At 46.2% G+C, this 11,858-nt stretch overlaps 3 non-coding genes across 3 annotated transcripts; 1 reads left to right on the forward strand and 2 right to left on the reverse strand.

Annotated features, from left to right (window-relative positions):
- Positions 1 to 2,291: 2,291 nt before the first annotated feature.
- On the reverse strand, positions 2,292 to 2,363 carry trnaq-cug (transfer RNA glutamine (anticodon CUG)). The gene has a single exon. It is a non-coding gene; the product is annotated as a tRNA-Gln (tRNA).
- A 3,308-nt stretch (positions 2,364 to 5,671) lies between these two features.
- trnag-ucc (transfer RNA glycine (anticodon UCC)) lies at positions 5,672 to 5,743 on the forward strand. Its single transcript has one exon. It is a non-coding gene; the product is annotated as a tRNA-Gly (tRNA).
- Positions 5,744 to 11,566: 5,823 nt separating this feature from the next.
- On the reverse strand, positions 11,567 to 11,640 carry trnan-guu (transfer RNA asparagine (anticodon GUU)). The gene has a single exon. It is a non-coding gene; the product is annotated as a tRNA-Asn (tRNA).
- Between the last annotated feature and the right edge of the window lie 218 nt (positions 11,641 to 11,858).

The raw sequence follows: 11,858 nt of genomic DNA on the forward strand, positions 1-11,858 counted from the left end.
AAAGCTTGTATATAATACATTGGTTTACTAGTCTACCCCATTCCACAGTGATCTTTTGTCCACTAATGGTCTGAAAAACTCAGTGTAGTCTCCAGGAGACTTCTAATCTACCCAAGTGTATATGGTCAGTTCGTGTAATAAGGACACACTTCTGTAAAGGTCTGCCACTACCTTCCAAGCACACTGAGCTGCCGGAGCACAACACAGGTCAGTAAAGACACAGACCAGCCCAAGACTCTGATACAAGTACGAAGTTTTATTAAAACGTTCCACCGATGACAAAAGCACAGCACTCTACCTTTGACCTATAGACATCATCAGCATCTTACGGTAAGGGCAAAAGCATTTAAAACACGAGGCACCGCACTGTAAGAAGATACATCTTTACAACAGCCCGCACCGCTCTGTAAGGACACAGAGCTCTACAACTGTTGGCAGGAAGTTATTAAGACACAGGCCTTGATAATCGTTGATACAAAGACTTTCACAGTGACTGACCAGTACTGAAGTGACAGAGATTGTTATTATACGTAGACACTTAACTGGCTTTGCGCTGTGTAATCAGAGAACTGTAACATTCCTGGAAATATCTTACATTTAACAATAATAAACCCCACTTTGTTCTCCACTCTATGACAGGGACACAGACCCCAGCAACCACAATACAACTCTGTGGGGACACAGTTTTCCAGTAGCATCCATTTGCTGTACAGATAAAGACAGACATGACACAGTGAAGACACGATCAAACACAGACCAAACTCCGCACACTGTACACCAGCCACTTGCAACACTGAAAACACACAGAACAAAGTAATTTGCAATATATAGACCTTCGGTACGGGGACGTAGACCTATAAAATTCTCAGCGCTGTGTGAGTGCACACAGACCTGAACCGACCTTACATTGTACTCCACCGTTGAAGACTAGTACAACCCCAGCGCTTCAAGCACTGAAACTTGTACAACCCTGATAGTGGAGAGCAATACGTGGCCACGGTCAATCACCTCCCTCCAACTGGGATTCTTTCAGGATGGAAGAGAGATTTCACGAAGAGGAAACTAGAGATATTGTGTGCTTCACTTTGCAGAGGTTTTTTAAGTTTCAGCAGGAGAAAAAGGAACAGAAAGGTAGGAATGTTATAGAATGTTGTAAAAGCAACAGATAGTGTGTGACTGTAGTTTCCACAATGTTGACTGGGTTCGTACTGTAGAGGCTTAGAGGAACAGAATTTGTTCGCACCCCGGAACGACTTACCAACATTCACAGCCAATTCTACGCAAGTTTGTGCAAATGTCTTTTCGAACGTTGACAAACTTGTGTAGATGTACAGAGATTATCCTGACTGGTTGCATCATGATCTGTATGGAAACACCAATGCCACTGAGTGAAGTGGACCGTAAAAAGTTGCGGATGCAGCCAGTCCAGCATAGGTAAAGCCCTCTCCACTATGAGCACATCTGTACGGAGCATTGCCGAAGGAAAGCAGCATCATCATCAAGGACCCCATCATCCAGGCGATGTTCGTTTCTCGATGCTGCCATCAAAAAATTATGCGAGCCCTCACGTCCGATAGTACCAGGTTCAGGAATAGCCATTACGCTTCAACGATCAGGCTTTTAAAACAGGGGATAGTTTTACTCACCCGAAGGATGAGCTCACAATATAACTCTGAAAATCGTCTTCTCCAGATAACCATGAAATACAGAATCAAACAGCAACAATATCGTTGAATGAAAAGTCATCACCTCTCGCACGCAAGGAAAAAGAATTGGAACTCGCAAACCCCAAAATCCCAACGCCACCCTCGCACAACTGTAAGTGATCTCCCACCCGTACACAACATCTGAAATATCAAACCTCTAATCCCCAAGTTCCTCCTACACAGAAAACAGCGTCAATATACATCAAACACCTAACACCTCCCCCGCACATAAAAATCTAACAGATCTAACACGGCTAACACAGGAAAAAAAAACGCCAACAAGAATATTAGCCTTCAACACCACCCCCACTCAGAAAGTAGCAAATAGCTAAGAACGTAAACACAGAGGAAAAAAAAACCTTAAGGAGACCAATATAAATTACCGTCCGCACTAACTATCTTCGAACTTCGAAAATCAGCGAGGAAGTCACGGAGTCCTGCCGTGGGGCCTTCATAGACGAAGACTGGGCTCTTTCTCTTTGCTGGAGGCAGCCTCCCGACTTCCTGGCCGACGCACCCTCCCATGGGGAGTGACCAAAATTGTCACATACAAAACGGGCACCTCACTTGACAGAATAAAGAAACAGGTTCCACCGAGACTCGAACTCGGATCGCTGGATTCAGAGTCCAGAGTGCTCACCATTACACCATGGAACCACAGGTATTTACTGTGAACGATCGTAAGAAACTGAATCGCAAGCTAGCGTGTAGTGACACGTGTGAACTTTGACAATAAATTTATTTTAAACATTGCACTTCCTAGAGCAGGTTTCGTGAGGAGAGATTGAGTATGACAAGAGCTTTTCTCTTTGGAGGGAAGCAGGATCGTTAACAAAATAAAACATAAAATAAAAACAACTGGAAGAGACCAATATAAACTACCGTCCACACCAACAATCACATATGCCTCATAATTTCGAAAACAACCTCTGTCAGCGTCAAGGAGAGCGACAGCTCAAACTCAGTCCTTCCGTGGGGCCTCCCTCCACCGAGACCCGACCTGCCGACCTTCGGGCAAAGCGGCCCTTCGACCTTCCCCCCCGACGCGGAGTGATCAAAATGTTCACGACCATTCCAGTATGTTCACAAATGGACACGTCACTTGGCAGAACCAGGAAATAAGTTCCACCGAGACTCGAACTCGGATCGCTGGATTCAAAGTCCACAATGCTCACCATTACACCATGGAACCACAGGTATTCGCTATAAACGACCACAAGAAGATGCATCTTAGGGTAGTATGTGGGAACACGTGTAAATTTTGACAGTAAATTTAAGTTGAACTTCATAAATGATGTGTTGTGAGGACATGTTGAGGATGGGAATAGTTTTCTCTTTGGAGAGAAGCAGGATGAGAGGTGACTTAAAAGAGGTATATAAGATGCTGGAAGGCAAATATCGAGTAGACAGAGTATTTGTCTGGGAGCGGAGGTGGCAAAACCGAGTTTAGATAATTTCAAGGTGATAGAGGAATTTAAAGCAATGGGAAATGCTTTAGATTATTTTTTTATACACAGAAAATGAATGGCATTCGCATCTAGGGGTAGTGTTAGAAGCAGATATATTCGAGACATTTCAGAGACCTTGCACTGGGGCATGAGCCTTGCAACTGATGATTTTCTGTGGGAAACTATTTTGACAGCCGTCATTGCCAAATAAGGACACAACCTTGGGGTATTTATTAATCTGAGGGCAATCTGATGAGAACTCTGTTTGTCAGGAAACGGGGAGAGTGGAGACTGTGAGCTGCTGAGATTGGGTAAACTCACATCTGACCTATGGGATTCATTTAAAGTTGAGCAGTTCAGTAATGTTGAAAATTCAGCCAAAAAGGAAAATGAATCTTGAGGAAAGTTTAGGAAGTGGATATTGGACAATGCCCTCGATAAATATACAGCAATATGCAAATTAAACAGAGAATCTGTAGTGCCGAATGATGCTGGTGAGTGGGAATGATTTAGCAAAGCAAGACTGGGGAAATACCAATGCAATTTGCACACACATTAAAAACAAGAGGGACATCACAGAGCAGGTCGGAAAGTAGAACAACTCAGGGGCAGAGGAGAGAACATATGCCTGGAGCCTGAGGAAGTGGGGAAAGCACGAAATGAATATTTCACGTCAGTATTCCATCAAACAAAAAGCGATGCAGTAAAGAATTTTCAGAAAGGATACTCTGCTATTCCAGTGCACGTTGACAACAAGCTGCGGGAGCGTTGGGACTCTCACCAGGACTGGATGGGATACATCCCCGGCTATTGAATGAATGAGGCAAGATAGCAGATATCTGGAAACTTCACAGAGATCTTTGTAGTCTCTTTTTAATTGCACATTTTTTTATTTCAAAAGTACTTTATTCAAAAATAAAATTATGCACAATAAACCATTCAATAACTCTCAATCCTTCAGAGGTGTTTCCATTCCAGGCTCCATATTTGCACTTTTAGCCACCCAAGTGGCTGTCTGTTGTTTACTCTTTCCACACCATATTTGAGGGGCATACTCCCCGCTCCCGACCCCTCCCACTCCCGCGGGAGAAGAACCCTAAACAGTGCTCCATCCCCACCGGGCCCTTGCGAGGGCTGCACCGAGTTTCAGTGCGTCCCTCAGCACGTACTCCTGCAGCCGAGAATGTGCCAGTCGGCAGCATTCTCCCAAGGACATCTCTACGTTCTTGTAGACCATCAAGTTTCGGGCCGAGCAAAGAGCGTCTTTCATTGAGTTGATAATCTGCCAGCAGCACCGGATGTTGGTCTCCGTGTGCGTCCCCGGGAACAGCCCGTAGATCAGAGAGTCCTCTGTTACACAGCTGCTGGGGATGAAACGTGACACTAGCCCGTCCATCCTCCTCCACACCCTCTGTGCGAACTGACAGTATGCAAGGAGGTGAGTCACAGACTCTTCCTCACTGTAGTCCTCCCGTGGGCAGTGGGGTGTGGAAACGACGTTCCGGGCGTACAGGAGGGATTTGACTGACAGAGCCCCTCTCACCGCCAGCCAGGCGAGGTCCTGGTGCCTGTTGGTGAGATCTGGCGATGGGCCTCCAATTCCTAATGTTCTCCCTTTCCCCTTCTGATTGTAGATGAGGGTGATGATGCCCTTCCTCATGGACTCTGACTTGCAGCCGGCCAGAAGCATGGCGTTGTACACTTCCAGCAGGTCTGGGCCCATCCAGTTCCACAGAACCGAGTACAACTCAGCCGGTAAGCCGTCGCTTCAGGAGTTTTACTCGACTCAAAGGAACGGACGGAGCCTGTCAGCTTGTCCAGGGTCAGTGACTGGTCCAGACTCTCTCGCATGCCGTCGTCTAAGACCTCTGATAGCGGTCAGGAAGCTGCGGGAGGCTGTTGAGTCTGTGAACTTTTCGCCGTGCAGACCGGCAGAGAAGGTCCTGCAGATCCTCAATATGTCGGTCTGCGAGGGCGGAACTGAGCCGTCCTCTTCCATAAGGTTGTGGATCACAGAGCTCCCCCTGTGCACCTTCTGGAAGAAGAAGAGTGAGCACGTCTCGTCCTGCTCCACGGTTTGGACCCTTGATCAGAAGATGATCTTGGAGGATTCGGCGGCGAGGTGCTGGGCTTGCCGGCCCTTCACCTCTCGCAGTTCCTCCCTGATATCCACCCCGTTCGACTGGAGAAGGAAAAGTTGCTGCAACTCTCTCTGGAATTTACACAGTTCCTACTGCTCCTGCCTTGCTTTCTGGATACCCCTGCCCATGAAGAACCTGTTGATGTTCTCCTTGATGGCTTCCCACCAGAGAACCGGGGAATCAAAGAAGGCGTTCAAGGTTCTCCAACCTCTATCCTCCCTCTCTAGTTCCTCGATGTTCTCTGGGATCAGCAGCTTTACGTTCAGCTTCCACGCAGAGTGAGGAATGATCCGACAGAAAGCAGCTCGGGGACTGATCGAGTCACATGGAACTATGGGAGACACCTCAGTACTCCAAACATTTGCAACGTTATTGAGCGATGGTGGTATAGTGGTGAGCATAGCTGCCTTCCAAGCAGTTGTCCCGGATTCGATTCCCGGCCATCGCAGGTTGTACAATTTAGAGTACTTAACAAATAAACCTCTGACATAGACACGATCTACGTAGAACTGCAAGGGCCAATTAATCACGGTATGAGTGTAAAATTGATTCATTAATTATCATTCACTGTCTCGTGCATTAGGAATGGAATTAACATCCCTCAAGAGTTTCCCGTTAAATCCTTTTCAGAATCTATTGCATATTCTACAAGAAAGGACACTTCACAGGAAGGATCTGCAGAATTTGTAAAGCGTTGCCGGCCGGGTTGTTGCCTGATTAAAGTGTTTGAGCTGGTTTGCCTTCTTTGGAGTGTTAGAGCCTGAGAGGAAATTGACCGAATTATGAAGTATAAAGCTATGAGAGACATAGATTGGGCAGATAGTCAGAATTGGTTTCCTAGGGTAGGAATTTGAAATTCTAGCGGGGACGAAATTTAATGTTGAAGTGGGCGAGCGTTTAAAGAACTAAGAACATAAGAAATAGGAGTCGGCCATTCGGCCATCGGGCCTGCCCCGCCATTCAATAAGATCATAGCTGTTCTGTCCTTAAACTCAGCTCCATCTACCCTCCTTTCCCCATAAACCTTAATTCCATAACTATGTAAAAACCTATCTAACTACATCTGAAATATATTTAGTGAAGAAGCTTCAACTGTTTCCCTGGGCAGAGAATTCCACAGATTCGCCACTCTCTGGGAAAAAACAGTTTCTCCTCATCTCCGTCCTAAATCTTCTCCCCTGAATCTTGAGGCATTATCCCCTAGCTGTAGTCTCACCTAGCAATGGAAACAACTTTCCTACTTTTATCGTATCTATCCCTTTCAAAAGTTTGTATGTTTCTATAAGATTCCCTAATATTCTTCTGAATTCCAGTGAGTATAGTCCCAGGCGACTCAATCTCTCCTCATAGGTTAACCGCTTTATCGCTCGAATCCTGGTGAACCTCCTCTGCACTGCCTCCAAAGCCAGTATAACCTTCCCCAAATATGAAGACCAGAACTGCATACAACACTCCAGGTGCGGCCTTACCAGTATCCTGTATAGTTGCAGCATGACCTTCCTGGTCGTGAATTCAATCCCTCTATCAATGAAGGCCAACATTCCGTTTGCCTTCTTAATAACCTGTTGTACCTGCAAGCCAACTTTTTGCGATTCATGCACAAGCACTGACAAGTCCCTCTGCACAACAGCATGCTGCAATCTTTCACTATTTAAATAATAATCTGCTCTTCTATTATTCCTTCCAAAGTGGACAATCTCGCATTTACTAACGTTGTATTCCGTCTACCAGACCTTGGCCCACTCATTTAACATATCTATATCCCTCTGCAGGCTCTCCACATCCTCTGTACAATTTGCTTCTCCACTCAATTTAGTGTCATCAGTAAATTTTGCTACGCTACACACAGTCCCCTCTTCCAAATCATCAATATAAATGCTAAACAGCTGCGGGCCCAGCACCAACCCCTGCGGCACCCCACTCACCACTGACTGCCAACCAGAGATACATCCACTCAGACCAACTCTCTGCCTTCTTTTGGTTAACCAATCCACTATCCATTCCAATACACTTCCTCCGACTCCAGGCATCTGTATCTTATTTATAATTGTCTTGTACAGCAGCTTATCGAACGCCTTCTGGAAATTCAAGTATACGACATCCACCTGTTCCCCTCTATCCGCTGCACTCATTATTTCCTCAAAGAACTCCAGTAAGTTTGTCAAACAGGTCTTGTTCTTTCTGAATCCATGCTGCGTCTGTCTAATGGAACCACTCCTTTCTGAATGTTTTGCTATTTCTTCCTTAATGAAAGCATCAAGCAATTTCCCGACTACAGATGTTAAGCTAACTGGCCTAACTGGCCCGTCCTTTGCCTACGTCCTTTTTCAAAAAGTGGCGTGACATTTGCTGTCTTCCAATCCGCTAGCGACCTGCCCAGAGCGTGGGAAATGTTGGTAAATGATTGGCAACACGTCTGATGTAACTTCCGCCAATGCCATGCCCTCAGCACCCTGGGATGCCTCCCATCAGGACCAGGACTTACCTATCCTCAGGCGCTCTAATTTGCTCATCACTATCTCTTTAGTGACAGTGATTTTATCAAGGTCCTCACCTCCCATTTCGTCCATAACATCATTCTTTGGCATATTAGTCCTGTCCTCCACCGTGAAGACCGACACAAAATAGTCGTTCAATACCTCAGCCATTTCCTTATCACCCAATATCAATTTCCCCTTCTCGTCTTCCAAGGGACCTACGTTGACTTTAGCCACCCTACTTTTGTTGGCTGTTTTTATATTTTGTGCTAATTTACTTTCATACTCTATCTTCCCTTTCCTTATTTCTTGTTTAGTTGTTCTTTGTTGTTTTTTAGAGTTTTCCCAACCTTCCAGTCTCCCACTACTCTTTGCGACTTTGTATACATGAGCTTTTAATTTGATACTATCTTTTGTTCCCCACACTTACTCTCCTTACTTTTGATTGGAATATACTTTTGTTGAGCACTGTGAAAAATCTCTTTAAAAGTATTCTACTGTTCCTCAACTGTCCTACCAAATAGCCCGTGCCCCCAACCCACATTCGACAGCTCCTCTCTCATCCTTTCGTAGTCTCCCTTGTTCAAGCATCATACACTAATTTTAGATCTAACTGTTTCATCCTCCATCTGGATGCGAAATTCAATCATACTATGATAACTCTTTCCAAGAGGATTCCTGTTCGTTAATCGTTAATCTTACCTGTCTCATTGCACAGGACTAGATCTAAGATAGCATTTTCCCTTGTAGGTTCACTAACATGCTGCTCAAGAAAGCCATCATGGATGCATTCTATGAAGTCCTCCTCAAGATTTCCTTCACCAATCTGATTCACCCAATCTATGTGGAAGTTAAAGTACCCCATAACAACTGCCGATCCATTCTTACAAACCTCTGTTGTTTCTTGGTTAATCGCCTCTGCCTCTGCAATATTGTTATTAGGTGGCCTGTAGACAGCTCCCACCAGTGCACCAGTGATTTGTTTCACTTTACTATTCTTAATCTCTACCCAGATAGACTCCACAATCTGCTCCGTAGATCTTATATCGTCTCTCACAATCGCCCTGATCTCATCCTTATTCAAGAGCGCCACCCGACCTTCTTTGCATATCTTCCCGTATTACCTGATACCCTTGTATACTTAATCCCCAGTCATCCCCACCCTGCAACCAAGTTTCTTTAATGGCCACTAAATCACATGCCTTGGTACTGTTCTGTGCCACAAGTTTACTAACCTTGTTTCTAATAACTATGCCATTTAAAGAAGATGTGCGCGTCACGTTTTTAGACAGAGTGGGGCGGGTGCTTGGAACGGGCTGCCAGGTTCAGAGACGGAGGGATGTACGTTGTGTTTAGATAGGCTCATGAATATGTAAGAGTGGAGCGATATGGACAGAGGCCCAAAGAGAAAATCTACAGATGATGGAAATCCAAGCAACACAGAAAATTTTGGAATAACGCAGCAGGCCAGCCAGCATCTGTGGGAAAAAAATACAGTAAACGTATCGGAGCGAGTTCTATCATCCGAAATGGAGAAAAAAAAAAACGACGAAGAATCAGGGTTAGACGGTGAGGGGAGGGGAAGAAGAAACACGAGGTGATAGGTGAAACCGCCGGGGGGAAGGGTGGCTGGTAAATTAAGGACCTGAAACTTTGATTGATGAAAGAGATACTGGGCTGGAGAACAGGGAAGGAGAAGAGACCATGAAAGAAAGAAAAAGGGACAGAACACCAGAGGGAGGTGATGGGTGGGTAACAGATAATGTCAGGGAGGGAAAAGAGAATCGGGCTTCGTGAAGGATGGGACATTACCAGAAGTTTGAGAAATCGATGTTCATACCATCAGGTTGGAAGCTACCCAGCCGAAGATAATGTGTTGTTGTTCCTCCAAACTGAGTGTGGCTTCATCACGACAATACAAGAGGACATGCGCTGTCATGTCGGAATTGGAATGGGAAGAGGAATTTAAATGCATGGGCACTGGGAGCTCTCGCTTGTTTTGGTGGAGGGAGTGTAGGTGCTCAGTGAAGTGGTCTCCAATCTGTATTGGGTCTCACCGATATGCAGGAGGCTGCACCGGGAGGACTGGATGCAGTAGATGACACTAAAAGATTCACAGCTGAAGTGTTTCCTTACCTGGAAGGATTACTTGGGGCCCTGAATGATAACGAGGGCGGATGTGTCGGGGCAGGTGTAACACTTATTTCACTTGCAAAGATAAGTGCCAAGAGAGATCAGTGGGAGGGACCAACGCACATGGGATCCCTGCAGAGAGCAGAACGTCGGGGGGGGGGGGGGGAAGATGTGTTTGGTGGTGGGATCCCGCCGGAGATGGCGGAACTTACAGAGAATTGTGTGCTAGAGGCGAAGGGTGGGGAGAGGTAGGTGAGGACAAGACGAATCCTCTGTCCGGGGGAGGGAGCGAGGATGGGGTGGGGGTAGACGTGAGCAAAATGGAAGAGATTCTGTTGAGAGCAGCTTTCATGGTGGAGGAAGGAGAGCCCCTTTCTTTGAAAAAAGACGATATCCCCTTTGTTCTTGAATGAAACGACTTACCCTGAGGGCAGATGCGGCGGAGACGGAGGAATTGAGAGAAGGGGCTAGCATTTTTACATGTAACGGGGTGCGAAGCGGTATAGTCCAGGTAGCTGAGAGAGTCTGTGTGGTTATAATAGACATCAGTAGACAAGCTGTCTTCACAGATAGAGACAGAGAGATGGAGAAAACGGAGGGAGCTGTCGGATATGGGACAGGTAAACTTTTGGGCAGGGTGGAAGTTGCAGGCAAAGCTGATGAAGTGGACGAGTTCCACATGGGTGCAGAAAGAGGTAGATATGCAGTCATTTATATAGTGTAAGGAAAGTTAGGGAGCGACACCAGTGTAGGCTTGGAACACAGACTGTTCCACGTAGCCGACAAAGAGGCAGGCACAGCTGGGACCCATGCCAGTGTCCATGGCTCACATTGTGTTGAAAGGAAGTGGGAGGACGTTCTGCCAGACGGAGGTGAATGGTGGTGGAGGGGAGCTGGTTGGGTCTGGTTTCCCGATGGAAGCGGAGAGCTTTGAGACCTTCCTGGTGGTGGGGCCGGGGGCGGGGGGCGGGGGGGGCGGTGGGTTGCTGGACGTGTATTGGGATTGGACATCCATAGTAAAAATAAAATGAACGAGGACATATGTGGGATGAAACCAATTCGACTACAACTGAATGATCGAGGACCCAAAATTAAATCAAAACCACGACATTAGACCCGATAAGTACGTTAGTTCCAAGGATGTCGCTGGAGGAAACACACACTTATAGTCAAAGAGAAGTGGATATTATACACTCCTGACAGAAAGCTATCATACCCCCGGATATTCTCTCATTTGCCTTCTTCTATCCGGCTGAAGGTACAAGACAGCACGTACTACAGGCTCGTGGATAGCTTCAACTCCGCTGTTATGTCTGTTGAGTGGTGCCCAAGTACAATAAGATGGAGCCTTGATCTCACAATCTACCCCGTTACGATGCGGCACCTGATTATTTACCCGCACTGTGCTTTCTTTGTCGCCCTTACATTTTATTCTGCATTCTGTTATTGCTTAACATTGTTCTCTCTCTATTCACTGTGCAATGATCTGATCTCTCTGAACAGCGTGAAAGCGAAGCTTTTCACCGTATCTCGGTATGTGACAAAAATCATTTTAATTTCCACTGAACGTGATGCGGCAGAGCAGGGAACGCCGGTCTCCGGACAGCGCAGCGCTTCCCGGTGGGCAATACAACGCGCAGCAAAAGCTGCTGGATCACCAGCGTCCCTGGGTGGGCTCGAACCACCAACCTTTCGGTTAACAGCCGAACGCGCTCACCGATTGCGCCACAGAGACAAGCGAGAAAAAGGCTTTAATAAATGGTCCATTCCGGCGTTGGAAGATGGTGACTAACAATCGATGCTGTGACTCGGCTTTTCACAATCTGAATGAATGGTTTGCATCAGAAGGTGACGGACAACATCAAACAGAAAACAGTGGAACCACATATTGGTCAGATTTAGAAGGGGAAATACCAAAGTAAGTTCCCAGTGCATCGCCAAAACATTCGGCCA

Source organism: Mobula birostris, chromosome 28, assembly GCF_030028105.1.
Source record: "Mobula birostris isolate sMobBir1 chromosome 28, sMobBir1.hap1, whole genome shotgun sequence".
In the NCBI taxonomy this organism is placed as follows: Eukaryota; Metazoa; Chordata; class Chondrichthyes; order Myliobatiformes; family Myliobatidae; genus Mobula; species Mobula birostris.